General features: G+C 38.2%; 1 protein-coding gene across 6 annotated transcripts in view; it reads right to left on the bottom strand.

Moving 5' to 3' along the window:
• Positions 1 to 19,070, bottom strand: part of HECTD1 (HECT domain E3 ubiquitin protein ligase 1) — an 85,254-nt gene that overhangs the window by 64,308 nt on the left and 1,876 nt on the right. The gene's annotated exons all lie outside the window — the stretch shown is intronic.

Genomic DNA, 19,070 nt, shown 5'->3' with positions numbered 1-19,070 from the left:
ATGATCCCAGGGTCCTGGGATCAAGCCCCGCATCGAGCTCCCTGCTCCACAGGAAGCCTGCTTCTCCCTCTCCCACTCCCCCTGCTTGTGTTTCTGCTCTCTCTGTCAAATAAATAAATAAAATCTTTAAAAAAAAAAAATTCCAATTCAATACTCAGCTCAAACATCAACTGCTCTGTAAAACCTTCCCTAACCTCCCCAAATCACTAAGTGGTACTTTCATGTTCCTAAAACCTCATACAAACAGTGCCCACACTATTTAATCTACCACTTTATTTCCTTATTTACATTAAAATGTCCTGAAGGCCAGAGACATTGTTCAATTAATGTTTTATTAGAACAAGTGCTGATCTGGGGTTTAATAGATAAGGATAAAACATACAACAACTTTGTAACCTTTGTGGTCCTGTTTCCTCATTTGTAAAGCAAAGATAATATCTAAGAAGTACCAACTTTATATGGATGATATGAAAATTAAATAAAATCATATATATTAAACACTTAGCTCAGTATACTGGCACCATATTGAACTAATTAACTTTAGCTCTCCTTACCTCCTATGAATAGTCTAATGCCTGCTACATAATCAAAAGTAGAATTTGTGAGGTACCAATAATACCCTTTATATTTTGTCAACACTTAAAGTATGAAAGACTATGATTTACATTTAATAGAAATCTCAATTATATGACATAAAATATATTATTCTAACTTCTCTGCACAAACTAAGCTTTAAATGGGCTACAGATAACACAAAAGGTAATACTCTAAACGTTTTGGTGGAATTCTTTTTCCTCCAAATTTTAGTGTATGTATCTTAGTAGCTTTTTAAAAATATCTGTGTGTTGGGACACCTGGGTGGCTCAGTCGGTTAAGCGTCTGCCTTCTCTCTCTCCCTCTAACCCTCCCCCAACACTCACATACTCTTACACACAAATAAATAAGTAGATCTGTAAAAAAAAAAAAAGGGGGGGGATGCGCCTGGGTGGCTCAGTCGATAAGCGCCTGCCTTCGGCTCAGGTCGTGATCCCAGGGTCCTGGGATCGAGCCCCATGGGGAAGCCTGCTTCTTCCTCTCCCACTCCCCCTGCTTGTGTTCCCTCTCTCGCTGTGTCTCTGTCAAATAAATAAAATCTTTAAAAAAATTAAAAAATAAAAAAACAGCCACCATTTTAATATAAACAGGTAATACCTTAAAACTGTCTCTTCAGGGCTCCTGAGTGGCTCAGTCGTTAAGTGTCTGCTTTAGGCTCAGGTCATGATCCCAGGGTTCTGGGATTGAGCCCCGCATCAGGCTCCCTGCTCGGCGGGAAGCCTGCTTCTCCCTCTCCCACTCCCCCTGCTTGTGTTCCCTCTCTTGCTATATGTCTCTGTCAAATAAATGAATAAAATCTTTTAAAAAAATTTAAAAAAATAAAGCTGTCTCTTCAGTTATCAATTAGGGATATTTTCCCCCTTATCTTTTTTTTTAAAAGATTTTATTTGTTTATTTAACTAAGGAGAGAGAGAGAGAAAGAGAGAGAGCACATGCAGGGGAAGCGGCAGGCAGAGGGAGAGGAAAAAGCAGTCTCCCTGCTGAGCGTGGAGCCTGACCCAGGGCTCCAACCCAGGACCCTGGGATCACGACCTGAGCCAAAGACAAACACTTAACTGATTGAGCCCCCAGGTGGCCCAAGAATTAATAAACTTTTATTTTCTTTTTTAAAGATTTTACTTATTTATTTGACAGAGATACAGCGAGAGAGGGAACACAAGCAGGGGGAGTGGGAGAGGAAGAAGCAGGCTTCCCACTGAGCAGGGAGCCTGATGCGGAGCTGGATCCCAGGACCCTGGGATCATGACCTGAGCCAAAGGCAGGCGCTTAACGACTGAGCCACCCAGGCGCCCCGAATTAATAAAACTTTTAAAATTAAACACAGAATTCTTCAAATCCCCACCAAGAAAATACAGAAGAACCTAAAGCTGTATGCATATACACACAGACAAGCACTTCAGGCTGTACAGAGTCTCTAATTAGAATCACAAAAAATTTACTCCAAAAGAAATTCAATCATTCATATTTTATTTCTGTATTTCTAATACAGACCTTATTTCTATATGAACACACAATGGAGGCAGATACAAAACCATGCTGGGCATATATTAGCATCATTTTAAAATCTCCATTCCATTTTCCCTTAAAACATAAAAATCAAAATTCACTAACTTACTCATTCATTCCTCCAAGGATTGAAAACTTACAACATTATCTTCAATTAAATTTTCCTACAATGAACTCTAAAGTTCAAAAGAATAAAAAATCACAAGGTCCTCTATCAAAAACAATACCATTTTGAAGATGGTTATAAGAAGATAATTATAAACAAACACACTGGGTTAGACTTCAAAAAATAAATTCTATCTGAAACAGATTAAGAAAACTTTGATTTCCTCTTATATGAACTGTGAAGTCAAGAGTTCAGAAAAGTTATCAGGCAAAAATGTATATGCAAAGATGGTCACAGTGACATAAACCATATATCTAATAACAAGGGCATGATTAAGTGTATGACACATCCATATGATGGATTATACAGGTTTTATTGAGATACTTACTAAAAACATATTGTGAGGGCACCTGGGTGGCTCAGTTGGTTAAGCGACTGCCTTCGGCTCAGGTCATGATCCTGGAGTCCCTGGATAGAGTCCTGTATCGGGCTCCCTGCTCAGCAGGGAGTCTGCTTCTCCCTCTGACCCTCCCCCCTCTCATGTGCTTTCTCCTCTCTCATTCCCTCTCTCTCTCTCAAATAAATTCTTTAAAAAAAATAAATAAAAATAAATAAAAACATATTGTGATACAAATATCATTTAATAAAAATATTAGGTAAAAAAAAAACATCCATTATGGTGTTCATCGTGTTAAAATATACAGAGAAAAAACTAGAGGAAAAAGTTAAAATGACTTATTACTAGATAATGCAATTACAGATAATTTCTCTAAAAACTTCTCTAAACTTTTCTGACTTTTCCAAATTTCTCATTCACTAAGCTTCTCATTCTCTAAGCTTTTCTGATTTTTCCAAATTTCTGAAACAAGTGTATTTTGCAATTCCCAGAAAATAAATTTAAAGTTTGCGGCAAGTCAACTACAGTAAGTTTATTATAGTCTATTTCTCCCAATGATTACAACCAAAAACCTTGGACAAAACAAAAAAGCAACTATCTGAGGACTCTGAAAAGTACACAGCAGATGGACTGGGGAAGGAAGTCAAAACTTAAATAAGGACCCATGATGGAAATGAGTTTCAGGGGCTTTTTTCCTTTCCTCTTTTCTTTTCTGGTTTGACCCCTTGATAGGTCAAAGTCTCCAAACTATGTAGCAGGAACACAGAACATAAACTCAGAGAAAACCAAGAAAGAGGGTCTCTGTGAGCCAAAGAGTGTGGGTTGAAATTCCTGGGACTTCTTATTCCCTGCCTGGCCCCCAAGGCTAGCCTCAGAGTTAAGCCTCACACTAAACCTTGAGTGACACATGCACAGTGCAGTAAAGATGGCATGAGCATCTAAGGCGCTGGAAAGAACTGGGAACTAAGAAAAGGAGCCCCTATGGTCAAAAGAGCATGAGAAGAATCCTGTTATCTTCTCTTTTTCTCTCACTACTTGCACCTTGGGGGCAGTCTAGTCTAGTCTAGTCCCAGCACAAAGGGGAAGAAGAGTCAAGGGGGAGGTGGGTGGGAAGAAGTGTAACTGTAACATCACAAAAGCCCATTTTCTAGCTAGAACACTAGTAAAAAAGGGCTCCAGGTAGCCAAAAGATAGGGGAAATCTCAAAAAAGAAAGAGCAAAAAAAGGATCCCCAACACAAGTCCTCAGCTCGCCTCAAAACTGCTCTGTGAAGGACAGAGCTGAAAAACAGCAGCAAAGACTTTGACAACTGAACTATGATATAATCCACCACCCAAGTCCCACATTATACTCTGAATGACACATGTACAGAGTAGACCCAAACACCGTAACAAAAGCTACAAAATCACTAACATTAGAACCACCATCCACAGAGGGCAAGATAGAACTTGCAATCTAAATCTAACCAGAATGACTGCATGCCAACACAAAATCAACATTATCTCCAGAGGATTGTTATAAAACCCAGAGTCTCACAATATCCCAAATATCTAAGATAAAATCCAAAATAACTTGAAACAGGGGTGCCTTGCTGACTCAAGTCAGTACAGCATGTGACTCTCGATCTCAGGGTCATGAGTTCAAGCCCCACGTAGCGCATGGAGCCGTAAAAAAACTTCAAACACAAAGAATCAGGGCGCCTGGGTGGCTCAGTAGTTAAGCGCCTGCCTTCGGCTCAGGTCATGATCCCAGGGTCCTGGGGATCGAGCTCCGCGTTGGGCTCCCAGCTAGGCGGGAGGCCTGCTTCTCCCTCTCCCACTCCCCCTGCTTGTGCTCCCTCTCTTGCTGTGTCTCTCTGTCAAATAAATAAATAAAATGTTAAAAAAAAGAGAGAGAGAGAAACACAAAGAATCAGTACAATCTGATCTATCCAACTCAAGAAAAAGACAGTTGGGTGCCTGGGTGGCTCAATCGGTTGAGCATCTATCTGACTCTTGATCTCAGCTCAGGTCCTGATCTGAGTTCATGAGTTCAAGCCTCACATTGGGCTCCACAATACACATGGAGCCTCCTTGGAAAAAAAAAAGGGCAGTCAACAGATACAAGCCTGAGACTATCTAGATACTAAAATATGAGGGCGGAAAAAAGAAACCAAAGCAAAGCAAAGCAAAAAAAAGAAAAAAAATTATCAGAGAGGATTCTCAATTAGTTATTCTAACTATACCCTATGAGGTAAATGTGAACATTCTTGAAATGATTGGAAACAGAAGTTTTCAACAGAGAAATAGAAAGCATAAAAAAGAAACACATGAAAGTTTTAGAAATAAAAAGCACAGAGGTGCGTGGGTGGCTCAGATGGTTAAACATCTGCCTACAACTCATGTCATGATCCCAGGGTCCCGGGATCAAGCCCCACATCAGGCTCCCTGTTCAGTGGGGAGTCTGCTTCTCCCTCTCCGTCTGCATCTCCCCCTGCTTGTGCTCTCTCTGTCTCAAACGAATAAATAAAATCTGAAAGAAAGAAAGAAAGAAAGAAAGAAAGAAAGAAGGAAGGAAGGAAGGAAGGAAGGAAGGAAGGAAGGAAGGAAGGAAGGAAGGAAGGAAGGAAAGAAAGAAAGAAAGAAAGAGAAAGAAAGAAAGAAAGAAAGAAAGAGAAAGAAAGAAAGAAAGAAAGAGAAAGAAAGAAAGAAAGAAAGAAAGAAAGAAAGAAAGAAAGAAAGAAAGAAAGAAAGAAAGAAAGAAAGAAAGAAAGAAAGAAAGAAAGAAAAGGTACAATATGTGAGTGGGGAGAAAACCTCACTAAATGGGCTCAAAAGCCATAAAAGATAGTCAGTGAGCTTGAAGACAGGTAATAAAAATTATCCAATCTGAAGAACCGAGTGAAAAGACTGGGGAAAAAAAAGTAAACAGTGTTAGGTATCTGAGGGAACACATCAAAAAGTGTAACATTTGTGCCACTGGAGTCCCAGAAGGAAAGTAGAAAAGAAAATGGCTGCAGAAAATAGATTTGACAAAAAAAATGCTCCAAATGTGGTGAAAGGCATACAGATTCAAGAGCTCAGCAAACTTAATTAAGACAAATTCAAAGACAACCAGGCACAAGCAAATCACAATCAAACAGCAAAAATCCCTGCAAAGGTAAATTTTTAAAAAAATCTTAAAAGCAGCATGAGGAAAAGCAACACAAAGAAACAAAGGTCAGAATAAATGCAGATTTCTCATCAGAGACCATAAAGTCCAGAAAACCATGGAACAGTATCCTTAAACTGCTGAAAAGAATTGTCACCCCAGAATTTTATATCCAGCAAAAATATCTTCACAGCACAAATACAAAATAAAGACATTCTCAAATGAAGGAAAACTAAGAGAATTAATCACCAGCCGACTTCCCTAAAAGAAATGTTAAAGAGGGGAGCCTAGGTGGCTCAGTCGGTTAAACGTCCAACTCTTGATCTCAGCTCAGGTCTTGATCTCATAGTCCTGAGTTGAAGCCCCATATTGGGCTCCACACTGGGTGTGGATCCTACTTAAAAAAAAAAAAAAAAAAAAAAGTGGCGCCTGGGTGGCTCAGTCATTAGGCATCTGCCTTCAGCTCAGGTCATGAACCCGGGGTCCTAGGATTGAGGCCCACATCGGGCTCCCTGCTCCGAGGGATGCCTGATTCTCCCTCTCCCACTCCCCCTGCTTGTGTTCTCTCTCTTGCTGTGTCTGTCTCTGTCAAATAAATAAATAAAATCTTGAAAGAAAGAAAGAGAGCGAGAGCGAGAGAGAGAGAGAAAGAAAGAGAAAAGAAAGAAAAAAAGAAAAGAAAGAAAAAGAAAAAGAAAGAAAGAAAGAAGAGAAAAGGAAAGAAAAGAAAAGAAAAGAAAAGAAAAGAAAAGAAAAGAAAAGGAAGGGGCGCCTGGGTGGCTCAGTCAGTTAAGCGTCTGCCTTCAGCTCAGGTCATGATCCCAGAATCCTGGGATCCAGCCCATCAGGCTCCCTGCTCAGAGGAGAGTCTGCCCCATGTTCTCTCTCTCTCTGCTCTCTCTTTCAAATAAATAAATAAAATCTTAGAAAAAGAAAAAAGAAAAAGAAATGCTAGAGAAAGTTCTTCAAAGTTAAAGAAAATGATACCAGAGACATACATGGAACTTCAGGCATGAAGGGAGAGCAAAAGAAATAATAAATATGTAAGTAAATATAATAGATTATTTTTCTCCTCTTAAACTGACTTTTTGAAAGTGAAAATTTTAAGATTGCATGTTGATATTTTCAATGTATGTAGATTTAAAACAACAAAAGATAAAGGGATCTACATAGTTGTAAGGCTTCTTCATTTTAAATGGTAAAACACTACCTCTTGTTAAGTAATTAATTTTAATTAATTCCCAGAACAACCATTAAAAAAATATAAAGAGAGCCAAAAACCAACAGGCAAGTTAAAATAGAATGCCACAAAATATTCAAGTAATTCAAAAGGCCGGAAAGAACAGAAAAAGAGAGAACAAAAAGTAAAATGTTAGACATATATCCAAACACACTGAAAATTACATTAAATGTAAATGGTCTAAACTCACCAATTAAAAAGTCAGGTTGGACTAAAAAAAGACAAACCAGGCTGGATTAAAAAAACACAAGCCAACCATGTACTGGCTGCAAGAAACCCACATTATATATAATAACATAGACTGGCTAAAACTGAAAGGATGGAAAAAGATCAAACAAACACTATCAAAAGAAAGCTTGAAGGGCGCCTGGCTGGCTCAGTCAGTGAAACATAGGACTCGATCTTGGGGTTGTGAGTTCAAGCCACATGTCGGGTACAGAGATTACTCAAAAATAAAATCTTTAAAAAAGGGGTGCCTCGGTGGCTCAGTCGTTAGGTGCCTGCCTTTGGCTCAAGTCATGATCCTGGGGTCCTGCAATCAAACATCACATCAGGCTCCCTGCTCAGCCGGAAGCCTGCTTCTCCCTCTCCCACTCCCCGCTTGTGTTCCCTCTCACTGTGTCTCTCTCTGTCAAATAAATAAATAAAATCTTTAAAAAAAAAAAAAGAAAGAAAGAAAGAAAGAAAAAGAAATAAGGTGTCTCAGTATGTAAGTCTATTTCTGAACTCTCTGGTCCATTTCATCGATCCATTTTGCTTTATATTAATACCACACTGTTTTGATTACTGTAGCTATGTAACAGGAATTTAAATACAGTATTATGAGTCCTCTAACTTAAGTTGTTTTGGCTAGCGTAGGTCCTTTGTATTCCCATATAAAGTTTGAATTCAGTTTGCCAATTTTTCCATCTTGTCAGATTTTTCTCTAACAATTGCAGAAGAAATGAAAATACATATTTACACAGAAATCTAGATACTAATGTTTATAGTAACTTTGGTCATAATCACCAAAAATAGAAAATCAAATGTCTTTGAAAAGGTAAATGGATAAACCATCTATGGGGTACATCCATAAAATGGTACTGCACAGCAATTAAAAGGAAGGAACTATTATACACACAGTAACATAGATGACTCTCAAAGCAATATACTATATTTATGAAGCCGGACTCAAAACACTACACAATGTATATGGGATTCTACTTATACAACATTCTGGTAAAGTCAAAACTATAGCATCAGAGAACAGACCACTCACTGGTTGTCAAGCACTGGGGTTGGGGAAGGATTTAACTTCAAAGGGACAGCTCTAGGAACTGGAATTTGGGATGATGGAACAGTGCTGAATTTCAATTGTGGTGGTGGTTACACGACTCTGCATTTGTCAAAACTCGGAACTTTACTGTGTAAAGTTTTCTTAAATAAATTTAAGAAAAAATTTAGTATCATGCATATCATAATCACAGCCCTCCCTGAATAGTGCTAAAAGTATACATCCATAGCATAAAATTTTATTTATAATTAAAGAGCTTTTCAAACTTTTAAATTTGCTAAAGATTAATCTCTCACATTATGGGTAGAATTATTTTTATATAATCAAACCTAGTACTGTACTATAATACCAATTTATAGACCTAAAAGTAGCCTAATTAGGAAACATTAAGATTACTCCATCTATATGGAACTGTCAGACCAGTCAACCACACAAATGAGATTAAGAAGAAACTTCAGATGAATCCAAATTTAAGCAAGGGTTTCCAAAATGCTACCTGCAATGACATCAGAATCTTTCCCTGATGAAAGCAGAGATAAGTAACTTAAAACAAGAATAGGGGCATCTGGCTGGCTCAGTTGGTTAAGCATCTGCCTTTGGCCCAGGTCATGAACCCAGAGTCCTGGGATCGAGGCCCAAATTGGGCTCCCTGCTCAGCAGGGAACCTGCTTCTCCCTCTCCCTCTACCCCTGCTCGTGCTCTCTCTCTCAAATAAATAAAATCTTAAAAAAACAAGAACAAAAAAGTTTCATGAGGTTCCAAAGAGAAATAATTTTCTTGGGAACTATAATAGTTTTTATACTATAACTACCATACCCTTTTTCTAGACTATATCACTTGGACTTGGGCCAAGATTTTTGAAGATTTACAATACAAAATTTAACTTTTTTAATAAATAAAGGAAGTTATCTGTAGTGGCAATATTTCCTTAATATGGTCCATAAATTGGGCATTTCCTTTATTAAAGAACTAAAACAAAATTTTAACTGTAAAAGTTAAATAAATTAATAAATTTGGTTTCATAAAGATAATAAATAACCTCTTTTGATCCACTTCATCTTTTATTTTTGTCCCTGCTCCCAGCCTTGAGTCTCGTTTGTATTGCTTAACCAAATATAACTCCTGGTGTAGCAGTTGAAAATTATGGCCTTCCTTCTCAAAGAAAAAGGAGTAAAATTCCAATATGTAGACTTGCCTTTCTCCAATTAAAACACAAACACAAATCTGACTGCAATTCATTCAACAAATTATCTACTGAATAGATAGAACTTTTTATGCCAAGTACTGTGCTAGGTATTGGAGGGTAGGATACAAACATGAGTAAGACAGTGCTGGGCTCTAAGGAACTCAAAGGCCTAATGACACAGTCAACAAGCATGCAAAGTATACATTATTTATAGCTACAAAGAAGAAGACTGTTTTTTTTTAAATATTTTAGGGTGACAGGCACTTTGGTAAACTTAACAAAAGCTCACTGAAGATCATCATCTATGAGCCCCCCTTACAGAGAATGGTTCTCATCTTCTACTACTTCTTTCTGCTGTCCACTGAAAAGAAGTACATAAACAGCTGACTTCTGTAAACAGAAATTACTTACTTAACTTTTTAGGATTATATGTATCTGAAATAATGAACTTTCTCTATCCAAGGAAGGATCAGCTGTAGGGCTGATCAAAAAAAGTAATTTCACTTCCCTATCACTCTGCCATGGGGTAGAAGAAAACAGAAGTTAATATGGAGAAAGCAGGTACATAAACGCAGGGAGGTAGGGAAAATATATAGATTCTGTCACTGTTTGTACTACAGAGAAGAATACAATACTCCTCCTCTTAACATGCTCCCCAACCAATTTCATGACTCCAGAAATACTTTCTTTAGGCATTTTAGGCATAAATGAAAAGCAAGCACAACATAAATAACTTCTTCAGTTTGTTCAGTATCTGGTTATTAGCTATTAGCTATTATATGCCAGGCACTATGCTTAGCAATAGAAAAACAAAAGTAGGGGTGCCTGGGTGGCTCAGTCGGTTAAGCGGCTGGCTTCAGCTCAGGTCATGATCCAAGGGTCCTGGGATGGAGACCTGAGCACCAACTGGCTCCCTGCTCAGCAGGGAGTCTGCTTCTCCCTCTGCCCCTCCCCACTGCTCATGTTCACTCATGCTTGCTCTCGCTCACACGTGAGTGCTCTCATTCTCTCTCAAATAAATAAAATCTTTTAAAAAAAGAAAAAAGAAAAACAATAGTAATAGTAGTATCTAGTAGTACTGTGAGAACACAAGAGAAGTCTTTGAAGGCATCTGAATCTTATCCATTAGGCAAAGACCCAAAGACTTTTTAAAATAGAGTGGTACAGTCAAATAATTATTTTAAGAATCAATAAAGGTTGGGGGGAAAAGACCATGAAAAATATTTTAAGATATGACTCTGGTTATTGTTAGCTTGGAAACAGGGATATCTCTTTTTTTTTAAAGATTTTATTTATTTATTTGAGAGAGAGAATGAGAGACAGAGAGCATGAGAGGGAGGAGGGTGAGAAGGAGAAGCAGACTCTCTGCTGAGCAGGGAGCCCGATGTGGGACTCGATCCCGGGACTCCAGGATCATGACCTGAGCCGAAGGCAGTCACTTAACCAACTGAGCCACCCAGGCGCCCAACAGGGATATCTCTTATGAAGCTGCTAGCAAATTACAATTATTTCCCCATACCAATCCGAGATACTATCATTCTTTTCAATCTCCTACTTCAGGGAGGAAAAAAGGTCATCAGACAGAAATCCCTCAAACTTTTAACCACCAAACCTAAAACATCTACATCTAATTTCTCCATCTTCCCTGTTTTACAAGGAACACACTACCTAAAATAAAACCCATCTCCCCACCAGCAGATCAGAGCTTTGCTCCTAAACATAAGATTTTCTTACTTTTTTTTTTTTATTTGACAGAGAGAGACACAGCGAGAGAGGGAACACAAGCAGGGGGTGTGGGAGAGGGAGAAGCAGGCTTCCCGCTGAGCAAGGAGCCTGATGTGGGGCTCGATCCCAGGACTCTGGGATCATGACCTGAGCCGAAGGCAGACGCTTAACGACTGAGCCACCCAGGCACCCCTCTAAACATAAGATTTTCTGACCACAGCTTCAGCATTATCTGGTAGCATACTAGGAATGCAGACTATCGGGCAGCGCACCAGACCAACTGAATCATAATTTGCATCTTAACAAGATCCTCAGGTGATTCACATCATGCACACTGAAGTTTACAAAGCACTGGTCTTAACAGAAGCCGATTTTTTCCCAGTTTCTCAGAATCCTAAACACTATGGATATTCTCTCTCCTATCTCTTTGACCTTTAAAATACAAAAATCCTATACCCCCATTCCAATCTAACTTCTTGAAAAAGTTTTCCACACTCCCTGGCTCTATTTCTTCATGTCGTACTTACTCCTAGACCCATTCAAACCTGCCCCTCACCACCACTCCACTAGCTCTCATTAAGATCAATGTCCTTGACAATGTAGCTAAATCCAAAGGACGCTTTCAGTGTTCACCCTACTTGACCTCTCACCACAATTCAACACAATTGTCCTTTCTCTTTTTGAATCGCTTTCTTCACATGTTGACATGTACACTCATGATGCAAAAGCAATGGTGGAAGAAACTGCTGGCGTTTCAGCAGGAATCAAGGCAAGGGCACTAAACTGTACTACTGGGAGCTGTATTCTTCACTGCCGAACTGTGGCATGGGGGTCTGGGGGCAGGCAGTTTCACTACAGAATAACCCTGATGAAGGAAAAAAATTATTGATTTTGCCAAATCGCAACCCTTGAATACCTATCTTTTTAATAACCTACTTCAGGAAACAGGAAGTAAGTATAAAGCACATCCGCCTCCTGAAGAATGATGGTTGTGTCAAGGGAAAGCACTTGTGTAACTGTTGGAGAGCTCAACTAGACTTTTTTTCATGTAACACCATTTTTACTTGAAAGAACTTCAGACAAACTGTGATTATTCAGACTTGGAAATCTGGCAAACATTTTCTCAAAATTTAACGAAGTAAGACTTCTACTTCAAGGAAAACAACTGACAGTACTTAATGCCAATGATAACATTAAAGCTTTCAAGCAAAAATGACAATTTTGGAAAACTTGTATCTGCCACCATAAGCTAGACAGCTTCCCAATATTGAAACTTTTCTGATGAGATCAGTATTCATGTTAAACAAATGTGAGTTTGTGATAGTACAGAACGACATATGTCAACATCTGGATTATCTGTATAGCTTGATAAATCCATTGCCAGTGCACAATTTTACAAGCTTAAACATGGGTTTAAAAAAAAAAAAAACTACTCAAAGTACAAGAGAGATCAATATATTTTATGTAACAGGGTACAAAAAGCTCATTCATATGATTCAGAATCCACATTATAACTAACCCTTAAGAAACTATCACTCGTCCAGTTTTGGTATGGTATCAAAGAATACCCATAATTATGTTTAAAAAATCATTACAGGGCGCCTGGGTGGCTCAGTTGGTTAAGCGACTGCCTTCGGCTCAGGTCATGATCCTGGAGTCCCGGGATCGAGTCCCGCATCGGGCTCCCTGCTCAGCAGGGAGTCTGCTTCTCCCTCTAACCTTCCCCCCCTCTCGTGCTCTCTCTCTCAAATAAATAAATAAAATCTTTAAAAAAATAAAAAATAAATAAATAAATAAATAAAATAAAAATTATTACAACATTCCTCCCTTTTCCAACTACATTTGTGGCGGATGATTTTTTCATATATTTCTATTAAAATATAATCCAGCAGGCTGAATGCAGAGGCAGATATGAGAATCCAGCCAAATCCAAACTCATGATCTCAGTCCCTCAAAACTCTTCCAGTGGAAGTGCATACTATCACTCAATAAACTTTGCCTTGCTGCCCACCAAAAAAAATAACAAAACTCTTCCAGTGTTTTCTCTCACTAAATGGTATCACCATCCATTATAACCTGAGTAATCCATGATACTTCCTTTCTCACTCTCTCATATCCAATCATTCAACAAGTTCTGACTCTTTTAGTTCCTAAATCTATCTCTATACACTTCTTCCTACTTCTATTACTACAAACCTTTCTCTGGACCATAATCTACCAAGTCTAGAAGAATTTGTTCTTTCTGTCCTCTGCACCCATCTATTCTGTTCTGAAAAGAGCAGGTAATGTTTTTGAAAGACAAATGTAATCATATCATTCTTTTGCAGTATTTCACTGCCTTTGCATTGCTCTTAAGATAAAATCAAAAGCTTTACTTATCATATGCAAAAGACTCCATTCCATCTAGCCCCTACCTCCTACGCAGCACTCTGGCAAACTTTCCTTGTCCCAGTCACACTAGTGTTCTCCAAGTTCCTCAATCCCACTTCAAATTCTTCACACATTGCCTCCTCTTTGAACACCCTTCTACCTCCTCTACATACTTCATCCCATAAACTCTTACTCGTCCTTCTTATCTCTAGGAAAAACCACTTCTTCAAAGAAGGCCATTCGGACTACCCCTACCCTTCCAGGTCATGTCCCTTCTACATACTGTCACAGCACCCTACTCTTTTCCTTCATTGCACTTATTAAATATGTTTATAACCACAGTTTTATTTCTGTAATTATTTAATATCTGCCTTCTCTATTAGACTACTAGGCACCATAAAAATAGAGACTGTATCTGTTTTGGTCATCACCTAACACCTGACATAAAGTAGGAAAACAATTTAAATGGTTAAGGGAACCTGGGTGGCTCATTTGGTTAAGCGTCTGACTTTGGCTCAGGTTGTGATCTCAGGGTCCTGGGATCGAGCCTCAAGTAGGACTTAGCACTCAGCACAGAGTCTGTTTCTCCCTCTCCCTCTGCCCCTTCCCCTACTTGTGTTCTCTCTCTCTCTCAAGTAAGGAAAATCTTCAAAATCTTTAAAAGGTTAAAAGCTGGGGCGCCTGGGTGGCTCAGCCGTTAAGCGTCTGCCTTCGGCTCGGGTCATGGTCCCGGGGTCCTGGGATCGAGCCCCGCACCGGGCTCCCTGCTGGGCAGGAAGCCTGCTTCTCCCTCTCCCACTCCCCCTGCTTGTGTTCCCTCTGTTGCTGTGTCTCTCTCTCTGTCATATAAATAAAATCCTTAAAAAAAAAAGATATTATTTATTTATTTGACAGAGAGACCAGCAGGGAGCCCAATGAGGGGCTCGATCCCAGGACCCCAGGACCATGACCCGAGCCGAAGGCAGACACTTAACGGCTGAGCCACCCAGGCGCCCCAAATAAATAAAATCTGAAAAAAAAAATAAATAAAAGGTTAAAAGCTTTGTCACTACTGTAGGTATTTTTTGCCTTTTACTATAAATATACAACAGGAAGTTTTTACCACTGTGTTCAACCACTTTGGAATCCAGACTCAAGACCTTCTTCCTTGGGATATCGCTCAAAGAATACACTAGGAAAATGATTAATGGTGGTTGCCTCTGAAATGATTAGCCAGGAGAAAGGAGAGTGAGAGACTTTGTACTGTACATCCTCTTGTGCCCTCTTAATTAACTAAAATGATTATTTTTGAGCCTTCAGGCGCCTGGGTGGTTCAGTCGGTTAAGCATCCGATTCTTGATTTAGACTCAGGTCATGATCACAGGGTTGTTGAGATTGTGACCTACGCTGGGCATGGAATCTGCTTAAGATTCTCTCTCTCTTCCTCTGCCCCTACCCCGCTTCCTCTCCTAAAAAAAAAAAAAAAAAAAGGAGAAAACAAAAAAAAAAAGCCTTCTAGTACCTAAAAGTACTATCCCTAGGGTGCCTGGGTGGCTCAGTCAGTTAAGCATCTGCCTTTGGGTCAGGTCATGATCCCAGGGTCCTGGGATCGAGCCCCGAGTCAGGCTCCCTGCTCCTTGGGGAGTCTGCGTCTCCTTCTGCCTCTGCCTCTCTCTCTCTCTCATATGAATGAATAAATAAAATCTTTAAAAAAATTAAAATTACTATCCCTAATATCCCATTTTCTAGATCTTAGATTCTACCCAGAAAATATAACTTTTAAATTATACTATCTGAAGAGATAGTAGGCAGGATCTACAAATGAGCAGGATTTACCTATTTATAGTAACATGTACAATAATCATCTATTTTAATGTGAATGCAAACTCATTTGTAACTCATTAAATTTAACTCTTATTAAATTTATAACATATTAAATTTAACTCACCAACATATCACAGATGAAAGCAAAAACTCACCTCAAACTTGAATTTTATTTTCTAGAGCATTACCCTGTAAGTTCAGGCATTAATAGGAAGAATCACAGCTTCACAGAAAATGTGCACCCCTTCACTTCCAACTGTCAAAACTCTCCAAAAAATGGAGAGCCACATACAATATTAAGTTAAAGGAAAAGACTTAACTGTTCTGTGAAAAGCACTATGCCAGGGATTTCACATATATTATCCCTTTTAATCTTCACAAAAACCTGAACCCAAATCTATCCCATCCCAAAGGCCATTATTCTACCACACCATCTGCCTTTCCTGCCTAAAGAGACATATAACTATTAATACAAGGTAATAAGGCAAAAATTTATCTGAACATATATACATCTTTTGCTTTATTCAATATAAATAAGGACTGTTTGCTAGTATCTTTTTTTTTTAAGATTTTATTTATTTATTTGACAGATAGACAAATAGTGAGAGAGGGAACACAAGCAGTGGGAGAGGGAGAAGCAGGCTTCCCGCGGAGCAGGGAGCCCGAGGTGGGTGGGGCTCAATCCCAGGACCCTGGGACCATGACCTGGGCCAAAGGAAGACGCTTAATGACTGAGCCACCCAGGCGCCCCTGTATGCTAGTATCTTATGAAATCAAGTTAGTACAGGAAATTTTCACCAATATTCAAAATATGTACATCATCTTGTTCTTCCTCCTATTTGTTGATTCTTCCAAAGAATTTAAAAAGACTCTCCAAAATCGATCAGTTTCACAAAATAAACTCCCAAAATAAAATTCAAAATTAGAAATGTAATAATATTAGTGGGTAGCCCACTTTACCCAAAACACTTTTCACATACATTCTTTCCTTTAATCCTCACAAGGAGCCTACTGTTATTCTACAGAGGAAGAAACTAAACTAAGGCTCTCAAAGGCTAAATGAGACCTAACCGACCAAGAATCCAAGAATCTGAACCCAAGTCTCTGATGCCACAGCCCATTCTTTCCATCTCACCATGCTGCCTCTCTGGTTTAAAGGAATCAAAACAATTTTTCTTGTGACAAGAAAATCTGACTATAGAACAAAAAGAGCAAACTAAGTGTTTTTTAAAAAATTGTCACAAATTTCATCAAACATCCGTTTTCTGATAGACAAATTACTGATATGCTACATGAAACAGGGATAACCATTCCAATTTGAAATAATCTTGTTATCTTAGTAAATAAAAAATATTAAATCCACATCTGACTTCAGTTTCATCTTTCATAAAATTACATTATATAAATGTATATATAAATATACATATTTATGTTTATATATGTTTATATATATAAATATGTATATTTATATACATATATAAATAGGCCTAGAAGGGAAAATGGAAAGAACAATTATGTTAGGATGGTAGGATTTTATATAGGGATGTTTTCTATTTTAAAAATTTCCTTTGGGCGCCTGGGTGGCTCAGTTGGTTAAGCGACTGCCTTCAGCTCAGGTCATGATCTTGGAGTCCCAGGATCAAGTCCCGCATCGGGCTCCCTGCTCAGCAGGGAATCTGCTTCTCCCTCTGACCCTCTTCCCTCTCGTGCTTTCTATCTCTTATTCTCTCTCTCTCAAATAAATAAATAAAATCTTTAAAAAAAAAAAATTTCCTTTAAGGGCACCTGGGTGGTTCAGTTGGTTAAGCGACTGCCTTCGGCTCAGGTCATGATCCTGGAGTCCTGGGATGGAGTCCCGCATGGGGCTCCCTGCTCAGTGGGAAGTTTGTTTCTCCCTCTGACCCTCCCCCCTCTCATGCTCTCTCATTCTCTCTCTCTCAAATAAAATCCTTAAAAATAAATATTTCCTTTAAAATTGTTTTAATAAGGTAACACCCTTTTTAACTGCCATTACAAATATCTGTACTATATATCATTACTTAATAAAAATACAAAACAATCATTAATTTGATTGGCAAGTATAACTTTTTATTTTTTAAAGATTTTATTTATTTATTTGAGAAAGAGACACAAAGATAGCCACAGAGAGCACAAGCGAGCACAAGCTGGGATGAGAGAAAGAAGCAGGCTCCCCACCGAGCAAGGAACCCAGTGAGGAATTTGATCCCAGGACCCTGGGATCATGATCCGAGCCAAAGGCAGATGCTTAATTGACTGAGCCACCCAGGCGCCCCAGCGAGTTTAACTTTTTTAAAAAACCAAAAGTAATTCTCAGGCAATGAAGACCCTCTAATGAAATCTATGAATACTCAAAAATCTACTTTACTTTTCTATGAATCCTGCTAAAATAAGTATCAACAGGGGGGCTAGGTTATTATGCATTCAAAGTTTGTTAATAACAAAAACTAGCTGACATGAATGGGCCATTAATAAATTGTGATTTTGGGTTGGGGGGGATGGGGTAACTGATGAAACACTAAATTCTACCCTTCAAACTAATACTATACTACATGTTAACTAATTTGAATTCAAATAAAATCTTGAAAGAAAACAAAAATAAAAAATAGTGATTTTGAAACTTTGTAAGGATTTTTATGCTAAGATTTTTATTGTCTTATGGGATTTATAACTAAGAATTATTAACTTTATTAATTCATCTTCATTAATTATTCATTTAAAAATGAAAACAATTAAAAATACTTTGTCAGTTTAGGGGTGCCTGGGTGGCTCAGTTGGTTAAGCGGCTGCCTTCGGCTCAGGTCATGATCCCTGGGTCCTGGGATTGGATCGAGCCCTGAGACGGGTTTCCCTGCTCAGCAAGGAGTCTGCTTCTCCCCCACCACCACCCACTCATGCTTGCCTGCACATACTCTCTCTCTAATAAATAAATCTTAAAGAAAAAGATACTTTGTCCATTTAGTACTAACAGTCTTTATTGCCACCTCAACGAAATTAAGATAATTATACAAAGTTTTAAACATCTCCTTTTCTAATTACCTCAAAATGGCATTAAAATATAGAAAATCTGTTTTCATTTACTTACTATCAGAATTCAAAATTGTAAATAAGTAATATAAAATAAACAGTAAAAACCAAGTGTGTTCTGTATTCATAAGAATGGTTAAAAAGGAAAAATAGCATTAGAAGCCAATCTAGTAATGAATTCTTTTACATTTTCACACAAATTCTACATTAAAACCTCTGAATAAAATTGTTTAAACTCCAAATTACTAAATCTGTTTCTACTGTTCCAAAAATATGCTACATAAGTAACACCCAATTTATATCCTCCAAACTGAAATTTACAAAGCAATCATTTGCTGTAAGGAAAGTACAATATCATAGGAGTTAATACTAATGAAGAAAGGGGCAGCTGGAAACTGTTCATCATCCTCTGTATTTTCATGTTTATTTCAAGTTAATTTCTTGGTGCAGAAACAGGTACCTTTAAAGAAGTATTTGTATTTTCCCAGTTCATAATATATTTTGAAAATGAATCAAACAAGCTATGGGTTAAATTAGTATTCCCTAATTCCTATTCATTCAACAAACATATATTTGTGTCATCACAATTATCATTACAGGAATTACTTCACCTACCAATGTTTATTTCTCAGAAAAGTGTAAATGCACAACTGCAGAAACTTTTTAAAAGATAATTTTACAAACTCACTAGAGAAA

This window comes from Zalophus californianus, chromosome 6, assembly GCF_009762305.2.
Source record: "Zalophus californianus isolate mZalCal1 chromosome 6, mZalCal1.pri.v2, whole genome shotgun sequence".
Classification (NCBI taxonomy): domain Eukaryota; kingdom Metazoa; phylum Chordata; class Mammalia; order Carnivora; family Otariidae; genus Zalophus; species Zalophus californianus.
This window is presented reverse-complemented; position numbering and strand designations above follow the sequence as displayed.